Raw genomic sequence first — 21,331 nt, forward strand, 5'->3', positions numbered from 1 at the left:
AGATTTTTACTAAAATTTTTCTTTGTTCTTTCAGGCTGTGCACATATAACTCATTTACCTCCCGTGAGTAATGCTCTTCCTCTTGAATGCTATTTATTGCAGTCCCTAGCAAGTCCTTAAAAAGGCTATACACTACAGGCTTGCTGAATAGCACCTTAGACACTGGATTGTGTGGTTTCCAGAAACATTTAGTAATCCTTTCATTATAATAGTAATAAGAATAGCAATAACAACAATAATAATATTAACAACACCAACAATACTGTCATTTTGCCTTACAAAAATATGCTTTTCAAAAGAACAAACATAAACATTTTTCATTAAGTTAAATACTACAAAATATTCTAGCCTTAGAGCAAAGAAACAGTAACTTTTTATTTTCCTCTCTATTTGCACTTTTCCATTCCATACAAAATGTCTTCTTTCATTAGGGAAGGTTTATACCAGAGCTACAATACTAGATTTTTTTATTGGAAATTGCTGTCATGAAACCTATTTCCCCAAAGATTCAAGGCCCCAAATAGAATACGTGGAATATATGTGTTATTTTGAAAGAAAGGGATGAAAACTCCTATCATCATACTTGCATTATCCCTACATACAAAGCTGTAATGCTTGTTACAGGGATTATTTTGTCTTTGTAATCAGCCTCTTACACACCAGTAACAATAATAATAGTTTACATGGTATGCAATACATATGATATTTTAAAAAAGTTGTCATTATAGCACAGTCTGATAAGCTAGGGAAGTAACATCCTGCCCATGTAATGGAGACAACAGTTATATGAATGCCAGATATATGTATTGGGGTGTATGTGTGTATATATAATACAGATATGTGTGTCCATTGCAGACAATTTTTCTTTGGAGGATAGACCAAAAGCATCTTTTTAAACCCCAAAAAGAGAAAATTGTGGTTTGTATCACAATACTTATGTATGGTAGTTCCCCATGTTTTTTCTCTATCAACCTGTCATTCTTGATGTGGTATATAGCAACTGGAAGTTCAGCCTATGGAAAGCACTGCTTGTGGTAGTCATATTTCACTGTCAGGAAATCATAATTTCTGGTTGCCTTTTTAGGAAGAGGTTTTAAAATTTCTTTTTAGAGAAAGATACAATCCAGTAACGCGTGCCCTGAGCTGTTTGGGATGCAGCCCAAACAGCCATGCTCCTACTGGGGGTGCTGGTTGACTGTAGGATGATTATGAGCCAGCAGTGTGCCCAGGTGGACAAGGCGGCAAATGGCATCTTGGCTTGTGTCAAAAACAGTGTAGCCAGTATGTCTAGGGAAGTGATTGTGCCCCTGTACTCAGCATTGGTGAGGCCACACCTTGAGTACTGTGTCCAGTTCTGGGCTCCTCACCATAAGAAGGACATTGAGGTCCTCGAGTGAGTGCAGAGAAGGGCACCAGGCTGGTGAAGGGGCTGGAGGGCAAATCCTATGAGGAGTGGTTGAGGGAGCTGGGGATGTTTAGCTTTGAGAAGAGGAGGCTGAGGGGAGATCTTGTCACCACCTTGTCATGGTTTTACCCTGGCTGAGAGCTGAGATCCACGCAGCTGTCTGCTCCTTAAAGGAAAAGAGCAGGGGAAGGGGGAAGGGGGGGTGAGAGGCAAGGGAAGGGAAAAGGAAGGGGCAATAACTCCAAAACCAAGAAACTAAAAGGCCCGTGCGTTGGGATAAGGATAGTTTACTAAAATAGCAGAAAGATAAAATATAACAATGCTAACAGGACTTTAGAGCAAGAAATATATAAAACTGTTGATACACAATGCAGTTTCTCACCGAACCACACAACTCAGGCCGTGCCACCCAGAGCCGTCCCAGAACCCGACTGTCCCCCAAGAACCGCGCGTCCCGGAGCCGCCCCTCTGCTCCTCCTCTCATCAGCCCCCCGTTGAACTGGGCAGGACGTAATTGGCATGGAATACTCTCTTTGGCCCGTTTGGGTCACCTGTCCTGGCTTCGCCCCTCCTTTCTCATGAATAGAGAAGTATGAAGAGCTGAGAAAGTCCTTGACTGTCTGACAGCAACTAAAAACATCAGGGTGTTATCAGCACTGCTTTCATTTTAACTCCCAAATACAGCATTCCATCCGCTGCTACAAGAGAAGTTAACTCCATCCTGACTGAAACCAGGACACACCTACAACTACCTAACAGGAGGTTGTAGAGAGGTGGGCAATGGTCTCTTCAGCCAGGTGACAGGAGATAGAAGAAGGGGAAATGGCACAAAGCTGTGCCAGGTCAGGTTTAGATTAGATATTAGAAAAATATTTTTACTGAAAGAGTATTCAGGGCCTGGAACAGGCTGCCCAGGGATGTGGTGGAGTCATTTTCCCTGGATGTGTTCAAAGAAAGGGTTGATGAGGTACTTAGGGATATGGTTAGCATAGGATGGGAATGGTTGGACTTGATGATCTTCAAGGTCTTTTCCAACCTTGTGATTCTGTGATTCTGTGGCTTTTCAACTAGAACACACTGTCTAAGGATAGATGGAAAGATGTCTAACTTGCTGTCCCTAAAGTAAAAGCCTTCACAAATTTTACTAAGCTAAAATAGCTTGGGTTTTTTTTCCCACAGAAGAGTTCAGAATGTAGAAGGAGCAGGATTTCTCCTTGTGCTCAGGAACAAAAAGAATCAGTTTCACCAACAGGGTTTCAGAATAGACTTGCCAGTGTAGTAGAGAAGAGAGGACAGGATTTTACAATAGCTCTTACTGGATTTAAAATGGGAAATCCTATTTGAACTTGAAAAGAATTTTATACCTAAAATTCTTGATGGCTTTTAAAACTTAAGAATGTGTGTTTTCTGAACAGTACATGATGTGAGTATAGTGTGGTATTTTATGTTCCTGTAGGTTGAAATTCATACATCTAAAACCTAGAAGAAATCACAATATAGCCATCATCTACACAATTACTATACCTTTGTAAATTAACAGATTTTGGTTTGCATCTAATTTGGGAAACTTCTATTAAATTAATAGGATTCAAACTTTGATTTTGGAATTAATTTATCGTATTAATCACATCAATCTTCAAATAGAAAACTGACTAAACTTTCAAGAGGTTCTGAAATAGGATTTTATAAATTTCAGTGACACTTGTAGTAATGAAATTACAAGAGATTCGGATGCTGTTGTCCTATTTGATAGTTTATAGAAGTTGATTGCATCAAACTTATCTTAATTTACAAATACAGTTTTGTATAATCCATATTTTAAAATGAATATTAATACATATTTTAGCATTAAGGCACATAAGTAGCTCATTTTTTTCCTTGTTTCATAATTTTGTGGATTACTTATGTCCTTGCATTTAGCTAGAAAATGTCTTAAATTTAATAAAACCTCATTATTTCCATAGAAAAATATTAACTGCTAGCTCTACTCATGTATATGTATTGATATATAACTTTATGTACTCTATGTCTTTCTACTTTTTAAATTTGAAACTGTGGTTTTGAAAGAATGTTGACATTTTAGCCTCCCTCTTTTGAATAATTTTCAAGCATTACTTTAATCCAAAGATGTCTCCTCTTTCACATGTATTTATTTATTAAAATTTTTTCATAAGCATTCTAAAAAATTTACATGGATTTTCTGCTGATGTTTTTGTTGTTTCTAGGAATTCTTCCCCTTTTGAAAACAGAAAACCAGATTATAGAATGTATAAATGAAACAAACAAAAAATTCATCCATACTCTGCAAGTTTGTATGCATGTATAGTTCTGTTAAGAGGGTTAGTAATTTTAGTTTTGTACATCCCATGCATGTAATGAAGTACATGAGATTACATAAAACACAGTCCTATCAGAAGATTATTTTTTTTTAGGTATCCTGATTTCTTTCACTAAAATGCTATGTAGGCAGAAACACCAGCCTACTCCCTTCAGGATCTGCTTCTAGGAAGAGCTAGCTAAACATAGGATGGGGAGATATGCTTATGGCTATATGAAAATAACCATGACAGCACAGAGTCCACTGGAGCAGAAGACACTAGACACGTGAATCTGTGTTTTAGAAATCAGTTTCAAATTTGTTGTGTATTTAAATAACTTTGCTACATTTCTCATGTCTCAAGTGAAGTCACTGTGCTGTTAAGATGACTTCCTGTTCAATTGCTAACTTTAAAAATCTTTTAAGTCTTTCATGTAAATTAATTTCTCCTCATAATTATATGACGTTAGTGGGATAGGTTTTAGATTACATTGCAAGGTATTTTTCCCAATGCTGAATTCAGTTTGTAGTATTTTGTTTGATTATTCCACTTGAAGTTCTTTTTCATTTGACTTCTGCGTCACTTGAAAGTTGAAATAAACAACAATTTCCATAAGCAAAGATCAGAAATAATCACACTCCTTTAGAAATACTCTTTTAGTAATAGTGCCTTACAGAAATTTCCATTTTCAGTCTATAATACAAATGCACACACACTCCGCCATGGAGAAAACCATTTGCAGACAACAGCAGCAAGTATAGTTTGATGGAATTCTGGACCACTTCCTTCCTCTGTGCCACTCACATTAACCAAACCATTAACACCTGCTGAACCTTCTCCCCATCAGTCATCAATCATGAGCAATCAGTCAAGTACTTGATAATTAACCGAGAGGGGGGAAAACACTTCACAAGGCTAAAAATATGTCTTCACGGTGGCTTCATGCATAAACTCAAATAACAACAGGGGAAAGGTTTAATAACAACTTCAGTGCCTGTAAGAACCCATCAAAGTGAAACCAGTGAAACCCAGTAGTGTGTTTAACACATGGGTCTTCCACATAATTATGTCCTTTACTTGAATTGTAGCCCAGGGATTGTGACATGGAAGAAGAACAAAAGTTGGTCTGAAAGCTTGAAGTGGGGCAAGTGAAAAAGGTGTTAGAAAATGTCTTTGAAGCCTGTTGAGATGCACTTCCTTGGTCCTTATAGTATCAATATTCTGAAATGAAGCATCCATTACCGAAAAGATCTATGTTTGCATTGTTCTTTGCTATCTGGAGATGTGCATGGTTGGAAGCATGTGCTGAAAAGGTGTGGTTGTAATGATGCCCATTCTTAAGGGCCTTAGAGGCTAAGCTGAGGGATGCCGAAAAGTTCTCTCCAGACTTGTTAGTTTACTGAGCCTACTTTAATAAACTTAGCATCTGAGTTTAATTGGGTTCAAGTTGACAATAGTTTAATGGGTAAAATAGTTTTTAAGTTAACTAGTTTGATAATTCACAAAAAATTGAGGAAATTAAATTAGGATGTACTATAGAGGTGAAAAGCTACTGAAAATCTACTATATGGATGCTTCCTTTCTGTTGTCAAAGAAAACATCCAACTTATTTCAAGATCAGTTATGTATTTGATGTTCTGCGATTTATTGTCGGATCACTGGTGTGTTAGGTGTGTAAGGACTTGGGAATCTTGACTCTTTCCCGAAAGTGTCACAGTATCCAGGGAAGTTTTCTTCAATGCCGATGCTAATGCTTCTCACTGTTTTTATTATCTGTGATGTTTCATCAATTCATACTATGTCACAGGCATTGTATAAAATGCAAAACAAGCTTAGATATGAAGAGACCACTTTCTTGGCACCTTACTCCTCATCCTTTCCCATTCAGAAGTTTCTGTGATGGCTGCTGACATTTTGGTTTGTTAACAGGACTTCAGTGGCGGACACTTCTTTTCCAGCAATTTTTTTTGTTTCCCTTGCTACTGCATTTCTTGACCATGCAAATAAATATTAATGAGGAGAATAATACTTAGACTTTTCCAGCGGGTTCAAAGTTGGTATTCAGGCACTTGTTTGGCTATTCCTTCACTGAATAGGCCCAATGAAAGTGAATTACATGCTTCCCAGGCTCTAGAGGGTGCCATAAAAAGCAAAGAATGTTTTAGAGTAACCAGAATGGTTATACTGCAGAGTAACATGGCCCTGCAATGTAGAGGGAGAAATTCTGAAAACATTTTTCTTTGGCATCATGGGTTTATATTTCAACATTTGAAAGACAGGTATAGAGCAAATGTGGCCAGATTTGTAGTCAGAATTCCGAAGTGTATAGAATTCATAGAATGGGTCAAGTGTGACAGTGGTGTACGTCAGTTGTAAGTCTCAGTTGGTTTTTATCAGAGCTCCATTGAATCTCCTGCATTTTTATAATATCTTTATAGGCATATATGAAAAATATTAGTTTTGAAGATCAGATGAATATAGTGAAAATATCCATCCTGTGACATTAATCAGTTCAAACTTGTTTTTGAAATCTATTTTAATCTTTTATTTTAAGTTGCAAAGCAGATGCAGCAAGCAGACCTTCCTCACCCTTGCTCTCCTACTCTACTTTCTCCTCCTGCCTCTCTCCTTCCCCTTTAGCATGCATATTGCAGATGAAAACAGCAGAGTAGAAGCTTGGAAAATATACTGATCCATTACCCATGCATATTTCATGAATTTGCCTAATTTCCTGCAGTTATGACTTAATTAGGTAATTATTCTACCCTCTGTCATTGAATGTGATTTCTTAGTTCTTCTTGTGACCAGTGAATATCCTTTCCATTACTATCTAAATAAAAAATAATCAATGTTGTTTCAATGAAAATGGGCCACATGAGAGCTTTTCAATGCTGGTCATGCTTGGGGTGCTCTTTGGGTGGCTGTAGTATTCTAGACACCCCCACTGTCCCCTTGTTATTTGGTTTCCAAAAGGAAAAATGTTCCTTTTCACACATTAATCTTTGGGTTTTCTTTGTTGCTTCCTAGCCTAAATCATACCAGTCTTCTTTGGAAGATCTTATTATTCTTTAATTTTACTAATTTAGATTTGATTGCCAAATATATTCTGAATGCTGAGGCCTAGTACGCCCAATATCTCCTACTGCTGAGCTTCTCCCTTCCATATTCATGTGAGTTTTGACAAGACTCCGAGATGTTAAATCCGTAAGTTTCATGAAAGTGATAAGTACTTGGAAAAGAAAGTTCCTGCTGATGATCCCCACTCTTCAGTTTCCCACCCCCTTCCTGAAAGAAAAAATCATGTTAACAAGTCAAACTCCATTAGCAGTTAGAGCTCAGCTCAGTGTTTAGTAAGAAATTGAAGGTCCTGTGATGATACAGATCATGGAAACATTGGAGGGACCTGCACAGTCCTTCCAAGGAAAGTACACAGCGACGTGTGCTTGAATTGTTGCCATGACAACTTATTTTGTAGAAAGAAAATACATGATAACAAAATTAGTGCTACAGGTAAGCTGTCATGACACAGCTTACTTTTCAGTTTCTGAGACCATGTGTGATAGCTTCTTAGAGACGTGACATCCTATCATGAAACCTTTAACTTCTAACGCCATATTTAATGCTGAAATTTTCTAGCAACATCATAACTTTATTTTCAACACTTTGTGATTATTTATACTAAAACTGGGAGAATATTTTCAGAGGACTTGAAATAAAATTTAAAAAGAGCAGAGCTTTAAAGAACATTTAATTGCAGACTGTTTCAGTGCTTTTTCAGGTAACAGTTAATACCCATGAATGGCCAAAGGTGCCAGAACTACTTGTACGATCTCAAATGGGTAACTTTAATTAGGATGAGCTCTTAAAGGTCAGTATCTTTTATTCCAGGGTCTAGCTGTGTGACACACATGCACACACAGAGTGAAATGATTTATCTCTAAATATCAAGGGGGAAAAACAGAGGGTCACATCTTGCACTCCTGATTCACACAGATAGTTCTGTTAACTTCCGTAGAAGGGTTTGCATGAATCAGGTGGGATTTGCCTCTAGTTTCTGGGTTTTTTTGCCTTAGTCTCTTCTCTGCTTTACTCTGCATAGCTGCTCTGTTCACACATGCAAAGTAAAAATGGTCACTGTCATAGTTAATTTAGTGTTGAAATTGACCCGCTGAAGTAAATGTCCAGTTTGAATGACCAAACCTTTATTTTGGTGTTATACGCACCAGTGAATCTCTTATTTCACATGACTGCAAATTTAACAAGGATTTAGTAAAGAAGGATTTAGTTAGAAGAAAAAAAGTCTTTTGGAGGATTGGTGATAGCTTGTTGCAGTTGGCAGGTGGTTTTGAGAGAGATGTTTCCAATGGTAGCCTAGCTGAGAGATAAGGGGCTTTGTGGTCCTGCTTTTCTACCAAATCCAGTAACGCATCACTTGAGAGTGGTACAACTTAAAGGATCTTACCTTATGCTAATAGCTTCAGAAAATGCAACCAAACCGCAAATCATAATTTTACACAATGTTCTCCCAAAGCAAGGTGGTCACTTCCTCAAAGAGAAATTGTAACTCTTGTTTCAAGCCCTCATGAAATCATGCAGCAGCTTCTGCAAAAAATGAAGGTTTAAATATATGTGCTTTCTGCTTGGTACACCGTCAGAACCTGGAAGCTGTTCAAAAAATGGCAAATTCTCAGCTGTTTTCTATCCACCAGTGCACAAATCCTATTACTTGCCCCCCTCCAGCTTTTCTCCCATTTTCAGTTCCTTCCGCAGATCTGAATGCTGCTCATTGGCTTCCATTTTGATCTGATTTTGCTCACCCTTTCACTCAGTGAATCAATCAAGTAATGTTCTCATTTGGGAATGCTAATGTTCAGCTTTCCATGGCAGTGACTTGAGACACTGTGACAATTCTATTTAGCTTATGGTAAATATTTCAGCAAGAAGAAGAAGAAGAAAAAAAAAATCCCTTGCCTTGCAGCTTAATAAACTGTCACAGCAGATACAGCTGTGTAAAATGGATTTGAAATCCTCTTTACTTCGCTTTAAATATTTTCACTTCTAGCTTTACATTGTTCCCTGGTTGTTAAAAACTTCTTTGGATTTCCAGCACCTCTGTTAAATATTAGGAAATCTTAGTCCCCAAACTAAACAATATAGCGTTAAGTGGCTTCGGTTTTCTTTTTGAAGCTAACATAATGCTTCAAGTGGCCAGTGGGACCTTTTAAATTCTGCCTAATTACATGTTCCCTTAAGTGGCGCTACATAAAGCTCTTGGGAACGTCTGCACAAGAGAGTTGCAGGGCATTTTTGAAAAGGACCTAGTAAAATGTTAATTATATGAACATCAACGTTGTTAGCTAGGGACAATTTCCAGTTTTGACTTTCCACTGCAAAGTACTAGTTGAGCAATGACTATTACGGTGCTAAATGGGAAACTGAATCTCATTAGGCATTTATTAAAGAGAAAAAACTTGTTTTGATACTGATATCTCAACATTGCATACTACAAACTAAGTTACATATTTAAATGCCTCCAACATGTGTGACAAATCGCAGTGCTCTGACATTTTATGCTTTTCTGAGAAGCAGCCCATGAGGTGCTAAACAAGGCAGAGAGTGGTAAATTGGGTGTGGTAAATATAGTGGTAACATTGAAATAATAAGGAAAGTGTAAGTAACAGTAAGATTAAGTGAGAGTCTAGGGCTGTTGAAATACAAAAACTCGATTTTTGCGAAGTTTTAGTGTTGTAAGAAGCTGCGGTAGAGGAGGAAAATGGGAATTTTGTGTCTATTTCCAAATGAAGTAAGAATTAATTTAAGATTTCTGGTTACTGTGAAAACAATGATTTTAAAAACAAAACTGGCTTTTAAAGTACAGGATGAAAGCTTAGAAGATTGAGTCTATGAATAGCAGAAAAGGTAAACACAACTACTGATGTAGAGAAGCACAGGGCCTCAGTACACCTTTCGGTTAAACATCTTGGGGTATCCTGATTAAGGACCTCATTAAAATGTACTGGAAATCTCTCTGAAAGATGTTGATGATAAATGACTTAAGTGGTTTACTGTGAATTGTCAGACATGGTGATTTCATGTTGCCTTTTTAGGTCACCTAAGAATTAGAAATTCATACGTGGGTCTAAATGTTTTCTGCTGAGAATGGCTGGGACGTAACTTTGGTTTGAATGAAAAATACATGGAAAAAGAGGAGTTCGGAAAATTGGCTGATGTGACGTGGAGGTTTCTGAATGAAAAACTGTTCAAATTTGAAATTATTATGGGAGTCCACAGTGCACAATAGAAGAAAAAACTATTTAAAGCTTGATTTTCTTGTTTTTTTCCTAGCATGTCCATATTCTCTTATAACCATGTGTCTGTTCACTGTCTGGAGTAAGATTGAACATGCAGCGCTGGAAGTTTTAAAAGTCCTTGATATGGGAAGAAAAAAAAATTTGTGATCGGATTAGTGCTACCGACAACAAAGAAATAGGGTCATATGTTTAGAAAAGTTTTGTCATGAGCAAAAGCTTCATAAATTTCATAAATTTCTGTTGCTCTTGTGATAGTGAGGTGGTTCTAAGAAATTTGTCCTTCTAACTCTAAAACTTGCCTCCAAAGGGTAGTGCTGAAAGTCTTTTGGAAATTAACAGATAGAGAACTATTGAGGAAAAGGAGGATGTGGCATCTTAGTGGTGCACACAGGAGATGTTGATACACAAAGACAAATTTGAATTTGAGAGAAAAGAGAAAGCCATTGAAGTAAAACAGAGCTGACAGGATACATGTAATTATTAAGGAAAACTGGATTTTGTGCAGTATTTTGAGTGTATATCTATAGTCTTAAACTGAGAAGGTCAAGGCTGACAAGTGAAGATTGAAATACATTAGATACAAGGCAAAGGTGCCAATTTCATCTGTTCGGCCACAGAAGAAAGCCATCTCTTTAAAAAATTTGTGTAGGAAGATGGACTGAGATTAAAATATCTCAGTTATATATCAGGCTGAGATTAAAATATCTTAGTGATGTGACTAGGGAAAGATCCACATTAAAGGCAGTACACAGTTTGAGGTCTGAATTACAGATCAGATGTTAATAGTATTTATAAAGACTGATAAATTAGTTAAGGCAAAGAGGTGGAAATTAAATGCTTTGATTGTTCATACTGTATGTAAATGGATACCTTATGACCCACAAAGAAATATCAATACAAAACTCACAGTGGGAAACTGTTCGGTATAAAGGCAAGGGTTTTTGCAAATTGTAAGGACTGAAAATTCTTTTCTTTTGTTGATTTGTATTCTCCTAAAGTAGCAAAAATCGCCGTCAATGGAGTTAATCATACATGGTGTGCTATAGGCAGATGTTGGCATATCCACTTTTTCTCAGGCATTCCAGTTTTGGAGAGGCAGTCGTCTTTCCTTCTAATGAGCATATGTGAATGAAAGTTACTCAAACTCCTTCAGTAATATGCTTTGATTTTTAGTTTCTGCCAAATATTCAATTAAGATCAGCAGCTGTCTCAAACATTCTCAAACACAGTGATAGATGGGAAAACACTGTATAAAATAACAAATAATTGTGAAAGCTTTCTGTAGAAAATACTGAAGCCTAACTGAGGCTTCCCTGAAAGTTCTGATTTTTTTCTGGATCCCTACAGATTGATTTGGATACACAGGATCTTATGCCAGTAACATGTTTTGCTTTGTTTTCTGGAAATTTAAATTCACTGAGAAGTCTCATTAGGACATTTTGGAATGTCACTGTGGAACCAAATTAACTGTGAAATTGAGGTAAATATATATGTTGATAACTTCCTCAATGGGATTATGTCAGTTTATTTTTTGTAGGAGTCACAATTATTAAAAACATACTCTTTAGACTTTTTTTCAGTTTATAATTCAATTTATAAGTTTGATAAATTCACATAAGCAGAAATTTTCCCAGTGTAAGAACAGTAAGGAATCTGTTGAATTGTCAAGGATGGTGCCCTGTGCTGTCACTGTCTACAGGTACATGTCATTGGTTACGATGCTATAGAGACAGAAAAAAAGACACAGCTTTCATCTTGCATTGAGTAAGTCAAAAAATTTAAGTTCTGAACTGACAGTTCTAGGCTTGCAGCATATCTGTATCTTTTCTGATTTCTCCTGTATATATTAAGGTTCAGTTTCAATCATTCTGGGAAATGTGCTATAACAAAATCAGATGTGCAAAGCTCTGAAAGAGCCAAGGTTTTTTAACAGGGATATTGAGCAGCAGATGTATAATGGTATCTAACTACTTGATAGGAGGCTTCATAATGGTGCTGCATTTGTGTGACTGAGCTAATGCCTCGTATACAAGTGCAAAATCACCATTTGCCCATTTGCTTAGGAAATGATATAGCCTGAAGTTCTTACCCTTAAAGTTGTAATTGGATTTTTGCTTATTTTCAAAGGTAAGCAAGGAGAATTTTTCTTTTTATAAAGTGCCTTCATTCAAAAAGCACTAAATGCAAATGAAACAAACTGTAAGGATTCAAAGACCCTGAGAAGAAGCAGCAGAGTAAGCTCCTTGTCAGCAGAACGAGGCACATGTGGTGGAAAAAAGTATTGCCCAGCCACATCCTATCCAGCCAAACAGATCACATTTACTTTCAGATAAATTGTACATGACACCAAGCTAAATCCAGAATTCTAGTGATATGAATATGAATTTACTCAGTGCTTGTAAACATCCTGATACAACATTAGTGCCATGCAACTGCAAAACACTTTAAAGTTATACTTGATGACAGGCTAATGTAAGTTAGACCTGAATCTGTTACACCTTAATGCAGCACTAGGGTAATTTATTCCAGTATCACTGGACATCTGTTATTGAATGGAAAACATTGGTGATGCTGGAGTACCAGATCTGCATCTCCTCCCTTGGTATTTCCTCAGGAAAAAGAAAGAATCAATCCCCTATGAATATGTTTTAGATTTTCCAAGCTGCCAGACCTCAGGACCTGCTTGTGTACTATGCAATTTTTGGTGCCCCTTTCCAACATGTGTTATAATTAATATTTCTATTATTCTAAACTCCTTTAACTTTCTACAGCTTGCATAGATGGCACTTATTTTTCAGCCAACCCAGGAACATTGTGATTCCTTTAATACTGCATATGTATAGTAATGGTATTATATAACGTGAACTTATTTTCACTTTGCGAGTTCTACAGTCTTAAAATCTGTGATTTAAAATATCAAAGTGGATGCTGAGAGATCCACATTAAAAGCCATGTACATTTTATTATAGCTCAGCTTATAGTTAAAGGCTGTAATCTTTTATTAAAGAATTTTATATTTTATAGGACTGCCTAAAGGACGTTTTTAGATTTAAAAAAAGGGTCACATACAAGAGACCTTGCTCACAATTTGATCAAAACCATGTTCCTTTTTTGGTTTGTAACTTTTTTGGTCCACCTTTCAGCTAAGGCAAAGGCAGTCACTGTTATTTCTGGTAAGCTAATAGTCTATTTCAGTTTTAATTTCTAATACCCTGAGATGTTGCAATATTTCAGCGGCAAACCTGCACATCCATTTATTTAAATAAAAAAAAAGTCAGCCCACCGATCAAGAATAAATAAACCAATATATATAAACATAACTAAGAAAATGTCCACTTTTGCATTTCACTTGAGGATTTTTTTGAGATGCAAGGATTTTTTTACTATCTGTTTTGCAAGGTGTAAGTAACTTGAGCATTAAGTTAACAGAACAGGTGCGTAACTGAGCAGGACTGTTTTCATGCTTCAAATAGGAAACATCTTGCTGATTTACATTGCTGTGCTTGATTAAAATCCTTTTGGTTCGAGTTATCTGTCCATAGTGTGTTCAAGTAATATAGTATATATATAAGACAATGTAAAGATGTGAAATAATGAGCTGGGAAATACGTTGCCAGACAGTTGTGTATAGTAAAACTTCCTGCTGGTTTGATAGAGAAGTAGACAGGTTCACAAAAGCAAAATAATTTCAGTATTGCAGCTTGGATTTGAGTAATCTGTCTCTCAAATATTAAAAGGTGTTAAGAGTGTTCCAGGAAGTGGCAATTGTATTTTTCTTGATTTCTCATGTTCTTTTTGACTGTCATTGGTGAATATAAGTTGCTGAGTCAAAGACCCTTTTGGGGTGACTGCGTACAGCTATTTCTACATACGAAATGCTGGTCGTATTTTCAATATTGTGTGATTTTAATATTCTGACCTTAGTGAAATGCACTCATTTAATAATATGGACAGAGATGCTATATGAAGGATTTGGAATTACATTTATGCAATTACTTTTGGTGACACTAAAGCTTCAGTGCCTTCAGCCTGCAGTCTGAGGACATGCAGTTTAGGAGAAGAAAGGCAGTTTGGCAGTGTGCCGTGCCCACAGACAGCTCCCAACTATTGAAAAGGAATGGAGAGAGGAGTAATGTTTTTGTTAACACAGGTTTGTACCTCTAACAAAATAAAAATATCTAGCTTTTGTTCAGTTCCTGTTGGAATTCTAGGTCCAAGTATAATATTTAGGGATACCCCAAACAATTTTGTTCTGCAGTCCCAGCATAACTGATACCTGTTCTCCATGTCTGAATGTCTGGACAAACTTACTGGTAAGCCAGGGCAAAAAGTGAATCCAGATTGTGTTTGTCAAATGTGACTTAAGTCACAGAATCACAGAATTGTAAGGGTTGGAAGGGACCTCCAGAGATCATCAAGTCCAACCCCTCTGCCAAAGCAGGTTCCCTAGGACAGGTTGCTCAGGGAGGCATCCAGACAGGTCTTGAATATGCTACTGTGACTGGAGTCTCCTCAGTTTCCAAATGAGCAGCTGTTTCTTAGTGAGTTAACACTTACTTTATCACTGGGAGTTCTGTGTGCACTTGTCCAGATTTCTAAAGCTGGAAAATTGCAGTCTAATTCTTCTACCTTGGATCAAAAGTCTATACTCACAGTGGTAAATGGTGGAGCTTTACACACTTGGGAGATCTGTAGAATCTCGAAGAGTAAGGTGACACTCAGCATGAGGAACTGCTCAGTGCACACAAAACCAGACTTCTGAATTGTTTAATTATTGTTGGGATTTTTATATGTATGAAAAATTATATTCTCCATTATACTCCTTGTTCTGGTAGGCATACCTGCTTTCCATACACTTGCATGCATTGAACCTTATTGGGCTACATGCTGGTTTTGATCATTTCATGCAATGCAAATTTAATTTAGGAAGAAAAGGCACTCAGGTAATGCAGCAGGACCTTAATCAGTGTGTGGATCATGCCTAGAATTCATGAAAGCCCTGGAAAGGTGACCTCTCAGGTGCTCTGCTGATTCCTATACTCATCTTCAAGGCAGGAGGCATGAAGAGGTGCATCACAGTGTACTTTGCCTGTGCTTATTTGCTATACAATCCTTTAGGAACTGTAGCTAGCTGATACATATTAGTGTCTTTCAGTCTCATCTAAATAATGGCAGTGTCTAGCATGGAACAGAGAGTTTCCTTTGATAACTTTCCACCTGGCCATTAGTGTGCCAAGAGAAGCTCTACAGAGCCGAGACCTCAAATATTAGTTTTTTCTTCTGCAAATCAAAGAAGTTTCCTTAACATATTAAAGTTGGACAGAACAGTGACAGGGGTCCCTCTCCCATAATATATGGGTTGCATTGAAATCAGGACTTAAAGAAACCGTTGCAAGACTCTGTTCCTCCAATATTTTCACTCTATTTGGCATAGCCAGCAGATTCAGGCATGCAGATGAGACTTTGCATGCTTTACCAGGATCAGCCTCTGAGCTTTCTAGAACTCTTCTGTTATACTTTTGTAATGATTTGTTCCTTTATGTAAAAAAAATTAAAAATAAAAAAACCCCTTCACTGAATGCCTGATTCTAACTTTGTCACTGATTGGAATTTTAATACAAGGTAAGTGTGGGCAATTATAACACTTGTTATCTGACCTGTCACTTATATAATCTGGTATCTCAGAGTAGACAAAAAAGGGAATGCTTTTGCTTTGGAAGGATTTAGTATGAAACGAATTTATAGCACAGGGAGCATTACTCAGTGTGGCCTGGCACAGCCCTGCAGGCTTTTTCATATGATGACACTTTCTTTTGGATCAGATATCTGTTTTCAATTTGCATAGAGGATCCCTCATCTAAATTTATTGCACTGGAGACAAGTGAGTCAGACATTATCGTGACTCTACGGGTTGCATGTCTCTGCCTACTAGTCTAGAAAGAGCATAAATTAATTTGCAATTATTAATCCTACCTTGAGACACTAAGCACAATTTCACTCTAGTAAAAAATGTTACGAGCCTTTTGTTGCCCTCAGATTTACTTACAGTGTTGTGGATACATCACAGAATGTGATTTATTTAGCAGACAACAGGCTATTTAGTTTGTCTTTAGTCTGATTTAGATTTGAATGTATTGCTGTCATGTTAGAAACTATCAGTTAAAGAAAAAAACCCCAAACAATTAGATATCCCAGACACCTCAGCTCACAGCTTTGTTTTGTCTCGAGTTCTGCTAGGACCAAATTCTGAGGAGGTCTCTTGAGCAGTAGGTCTTTCTTCTCATGCACTAGCTAGTTGTACTGTACTCAACTTCCAGCTTTATCTATTGAATAAGGCTACCTTCTTGTCAGGCACCTTTTGTAGAATTTAATTTATTTCTTTTTTAACAAAGAATATTTTTTTTTCTCCTGGCATGCCTACACTCTCTTCAGTTCCTCCTCTGTTTTTATCTGTACAACTGAAGGATGAGCAGTGTTTTTTTTCGTTTGTTTTCACCATTCTTTGGTATAAGTAGTCCAAAACCTACTGGTAATGGTTGTCTCTCAGTGCATGTTTCAGTAACAAGTGTGTTTGAAACATCTTTCCTTGTCATGAAAATACTGTTTTAACAATGCTCTTCCCAGGAGGTCGATTAATCCCACAGTAATCCAATATACAGAACAGTCGAAATAATATCTTGCACAGGGAGCTTTTTCATTCTTCATGTAACCTAGAACTTTATTTGTATAAATTGTATTCTTTAACTTTTAATTAAATGCTGATTATTGTCAGACTATGTCATGGAATATAATTTGCTCAATGTCAAGCACTTTTGCAGTGTGCCATGGTTAGATGAGACCAAAATGCTTCAGAGGTGAAAGTCAGCCACCGTAAGCTTGCAAGTTTAGAAGTGTCTTTTTACAGGGTCAGTGCCTAAACTGTTTCTAAATAACAAAATTTATACAAAATGTTTTCCATCTAACTTTACACAAGCAACTAAACCACTTTATTTTACTTTGATTTTGCAGTGATGCTCTGGTAATAACTGGTAATTTTGTTAACTGTTATTTCATTACATTTTTCAACTAATGTGATTAAGTGTCTACTTGATATTCTAAAGGCTCTTTTACTTAACAATTAGTTAAAACTAGGTTCGGTAAACATTTTAAAAATTCTATTCCTTTTTTTTTTTTTGCTATAGCATGCATGTTCTGTTATTCTTGTGTTTTTACTGGAATTACTTTTCAGTGTGTTTCTTCTGATATTACCTCAAAGCATTTTGCATGATAAACATGAATTCCCTTTTTGTATCTTTCTTCTGTTTGGAGAACAACTGTTTTCACTGACATTTATAATATAATTATAGTTGTGGACAGATTTTTCAGCTGTCTTGAAAAAATCCCCCAAAACTTTACATATATCCTAACAGACAAAGAATAAGAGGTGTTTTTCAGTGGTTTTGTGATAAGTTTTAGAAGGTTTTTCTTGGTGAGTTTTATTGAGAAATTGAGTAACAGTTTGAGTGCATTTTTCAATTAACACAGCTTTCCCCAAACCTTAATAATTGTATTAAATAAAAATAGTAGACATGTCTAAGTAGAAGTAATGATGTTTTGCTGTAGCTACAAAGTCCTAAGGACACAAGCAAAACAGGTTTGTCAATAGTATTAATGCCTTTTTGTTAGACAAGCTGATTTATACTGTCTTTACCCAAAGAAGGATTTCTGTGATAAATACTTGATTGTTTTATCAATTATTGCATGTAGCCTAATAAAATGTATTTTACTCTATTGCCGAACCGATTTTTGTCTCTGTAGATATAGGACATGGTCGTATATCAGTATTATTCTGTAAATATGTATCAGTTTTATCTTTATATGTTAGTGTTTTAGTTGGTTCTTGGTAAATGTTTCCTTATATGTACATTGATTGATGGATGCATAGATAGTCTCTGGCACATTAAGAGCATTGTACATGTGGGGTTTTGTTTAGAGGCTTGATTTCCTCTCTACCCCATTCTCCCCTTCCCCTCCCTCCACAGTATGAGAAGATTATTTTCTCCCTTATGTGCCTTCTTTATCTTTTACCTGTTAGTTTGACACTAGACAGGGAGAATGTCTGCCAGTGACTTTAGACACGTCGAGCATATTTTGTTCTTTTTCACATTTTGGATTTATATATTCAGCTTTGATCCCCATTACATACTTACACATTTGCCTAAGGAATGTTTGAGTTTTAGCATAGTCTGTCCCTGTTTTAGGATCTTGCAATTTGCTTTTGTAAGAAAGCGGCTGAAATTTCATTCAGTATTGGAAAGCCGATAGATTGAAATTCTGGCTTCTTTAAGGTACAACTTGCATTTATCATAAAACCAGAACATCGGATAGCAAGGTGTGGTGTAAATGTTTCACTGACATCTCTTTTGGATGGATGTATCAAAGATTCATAAGCAGCAAAGCCATGAATGGGTTATGTAGGTCATCCAAGTGAGTGCCTTTGTAACAATACAGTTGTGCTTTTAGCCTATGCCACAAATACTATGAGAGAAAATAACCTTATTAACAATGGATTTAGGGCCTTTTTTTGCTGCTGTTTTCTTATCTAGGCACTCACACACAGAGGTTTCCTTAGTAACATCACTCTTTTTTTCTAGTCTCAGAGGGTGAAAACAATTTTAATTTATTAAATTCAACAGACACTTTGAAATACTCTTAACAAAAGTTTCCTATGAGCAGCAGTATAATGATTGATGAGATCTGATATCTTGGGGCCACCTGTGCTTGGACATCAATGTTTTATGTCCCACTGGGAGTTCATGAAACCTGTAATGGTCCCTGGAATGGACCATCTCCTGCCTCAGAAGTATTAGCCTGTGAGTGTACCGTTTTTCCAAGCATAAGCATTATTCCATCTGACAATGCATTTCATGCTGAAACTGTGGCTTTTGTTTCAAATTTAAGAAAAACAATGAAGAAAGATAACATGAATTATAAAGCAGGAGCTTCAGCATAGACTTAACTGTGGGCTGCATAAGCTGGGCTGTCATCCTAGGTTAGCACTGGAGAGAAGCTGGTGTACCCCAGCTACAATTCTATGACAAACCCTTGGACTGAACTTGGGGATGTCCACAGAAGCTGCAGAGAGTTTTAGGTAGCAGTCTAGTTTTCCTTAATCTTGAAACCTTTCTCACACTTTCTCTTCAGTAAAAAGATGGATTTCTGTCTTTTCAAGATGTACTGACTAAAGAGTACAGGGAAGAGTAATCAGGTGTATTTTTTGGACTAGAATTTCACTTTTGGAAGAAGGAAGGTTGTCTTGTCTCTCAGAGACATTTTTCAAGCGTCTTCTGAAGCTGTTTGTGTAGCAGTCTGAGACTGACGCAGTTGTTTCACTGTGCAATGTTTTGCATCTTCCTGTGAAGCCCTTGACAACCAGCTACCATTAAAAATATATATGATAATAGCCTAGTGAAATCAATGCTTCTGTTCTCAGCAGTAAGAATTGAATAGTACATGGCAAAGGTTAATTTTCTCATGGGTATCCCAGCTGTGTGGGTACTCAGAACTGATGTGATATTGAGATGGGAAAGGTTTTTTTATGGGGTTTTGAAGCTGGAAAACTAAGACTACGGAGGAAAAATTTTACGCAAGTCACCAAAGTGTACATGGAAGATCACAAGAGAACTCTTCCATGGTGAACACCATTTTAGAGGTGGATAAACACAGAGAAATAGCACCTAAAATTTTGATTAGTTGCCACATATGGAAATCAATAACATGGTTGCTGAATTATCTGAGCACAGGGTCAGACTCAAATTGTTTAACTGAAATAATTGTGTGATTCAGTTAAAAAGCTATGGCCAAACTGAAGAACCCTATTCTGATTTCCAAAATGCCAATGTATCAGTTGGTGCCTGCTCCTGATCCTGCATTTTTTCCTAATTCTTCAGTGCTGGAAAGAATGCAGAAATCTCACTTGAGAAGACCTCTTCCATTAGATTCCTCATAAAAGGCTGATCTGCCAATCCTCTTGCCATCTGCCATATTATTGCTTTGTCTGCTCCTTTCCAGTTCTTCTTGGCAACAGAGGATAACACCTTACAGTATGAAGCAGAAGTCTGAATTGGCTCAGGACCAGCTTTAAAACCCTGAGAATGTGAAGGTAGGTTACAGCTGTCAGCCTCTCCTTGCCTGCCTTGGCACATAATCCCTCTCCATCCACACAAATTATGAAACTTGGTCACCAGATAGGATTTTCAAGTTCCCAAGCTTTAATTTTTTTTACCACAAAAATTACATACATTTAAATTATCTAAAGGACATTTGAAGAAAGCAAGCTTTTTTGTTGCCTACAGGCTATAAATATGACAAAACTCTACTTTTCTATCAAAAACCTCACAATTTACACTACTTGACAGCAGTGTAACGCTTTCCTGAGTTGTTCATAATGAAGATCATGTTTATGAGATATGCTATTATTGGATGGTTTCTATCTGCTTTGTATGCTCAGGAAGCAACAATTCATTTACACTGAAAATGCTTCCCCGTGAGCAAACCAGAGCATGCCCACAGCCATATATATAGGAGTGTGTTGGTGGATTGATGTTTCAGTGGTAATGCTTATGAAACGTGTGTGTTCGTAAGCACTGATTACTGGGTCAAACAACAAGCATTTTATGGTTAGAAGGTGTCTAGCTTTTACTACTTAATAAAACCTGTCCTGCTTTCTGTGTGTGTAGTCAGAGTTAGTTTCAGCATCAGATAAGGCAAACCGCAGAGAGGCGATGTCTGAGTCGAAACACAGCTGTGTGATGATACATGAACAGAGGGAGAGGCTGTAATGCCCCTTGCACACTGAACACTATTTTCCTTGAACAAGGAACACGGTTTATTTCATTGGAAGCACAACGAGTCAAGATAAATTACATTCTGGTAGGATAAATATGCCTGAGGCAAATTTGTGCTTCTGAGACTTGGAAGCCTGGGCTAGTTCATTTAAAGTTCAGTTAGGTATTATTTGTAAATTGCTCTGCATTCTTTGACACACACTTCTGCTTGGAGTGCACATATACATATTTTGTAAGGTCTTTTTGGCCCTTGCAACAGTGTGTGCTGCCCTTCGCATCCAGCGTACCGTAGAGCTTCAGATCTGTCTTTTAACCTGTGCTCTTCAGGTGAAAGAGAAATCACACAGGTTTCATTATAGCATAATGTTTTGAGTGGGTTTATTTTTCTGGCACTGAGATTTTGGTGCTTTTAAACATCCTTACACTGGAAAGAGAAAGCAAGTAGAAGTATAGCAGCGTGGTGTGATGCAT

This window comes from Gallinula chloropus (assembly GCF_964237585.1).
Source record: "Gallinula chloropus genome assembly, chromosome: 4".
Classification (NCBI taxonomy): domain Eukaryota; kingdom Metazoa; phylum Chordata; class Aves; order Gruiformes; family Rallidae; genus Gallinula; species Gallinula chloropus.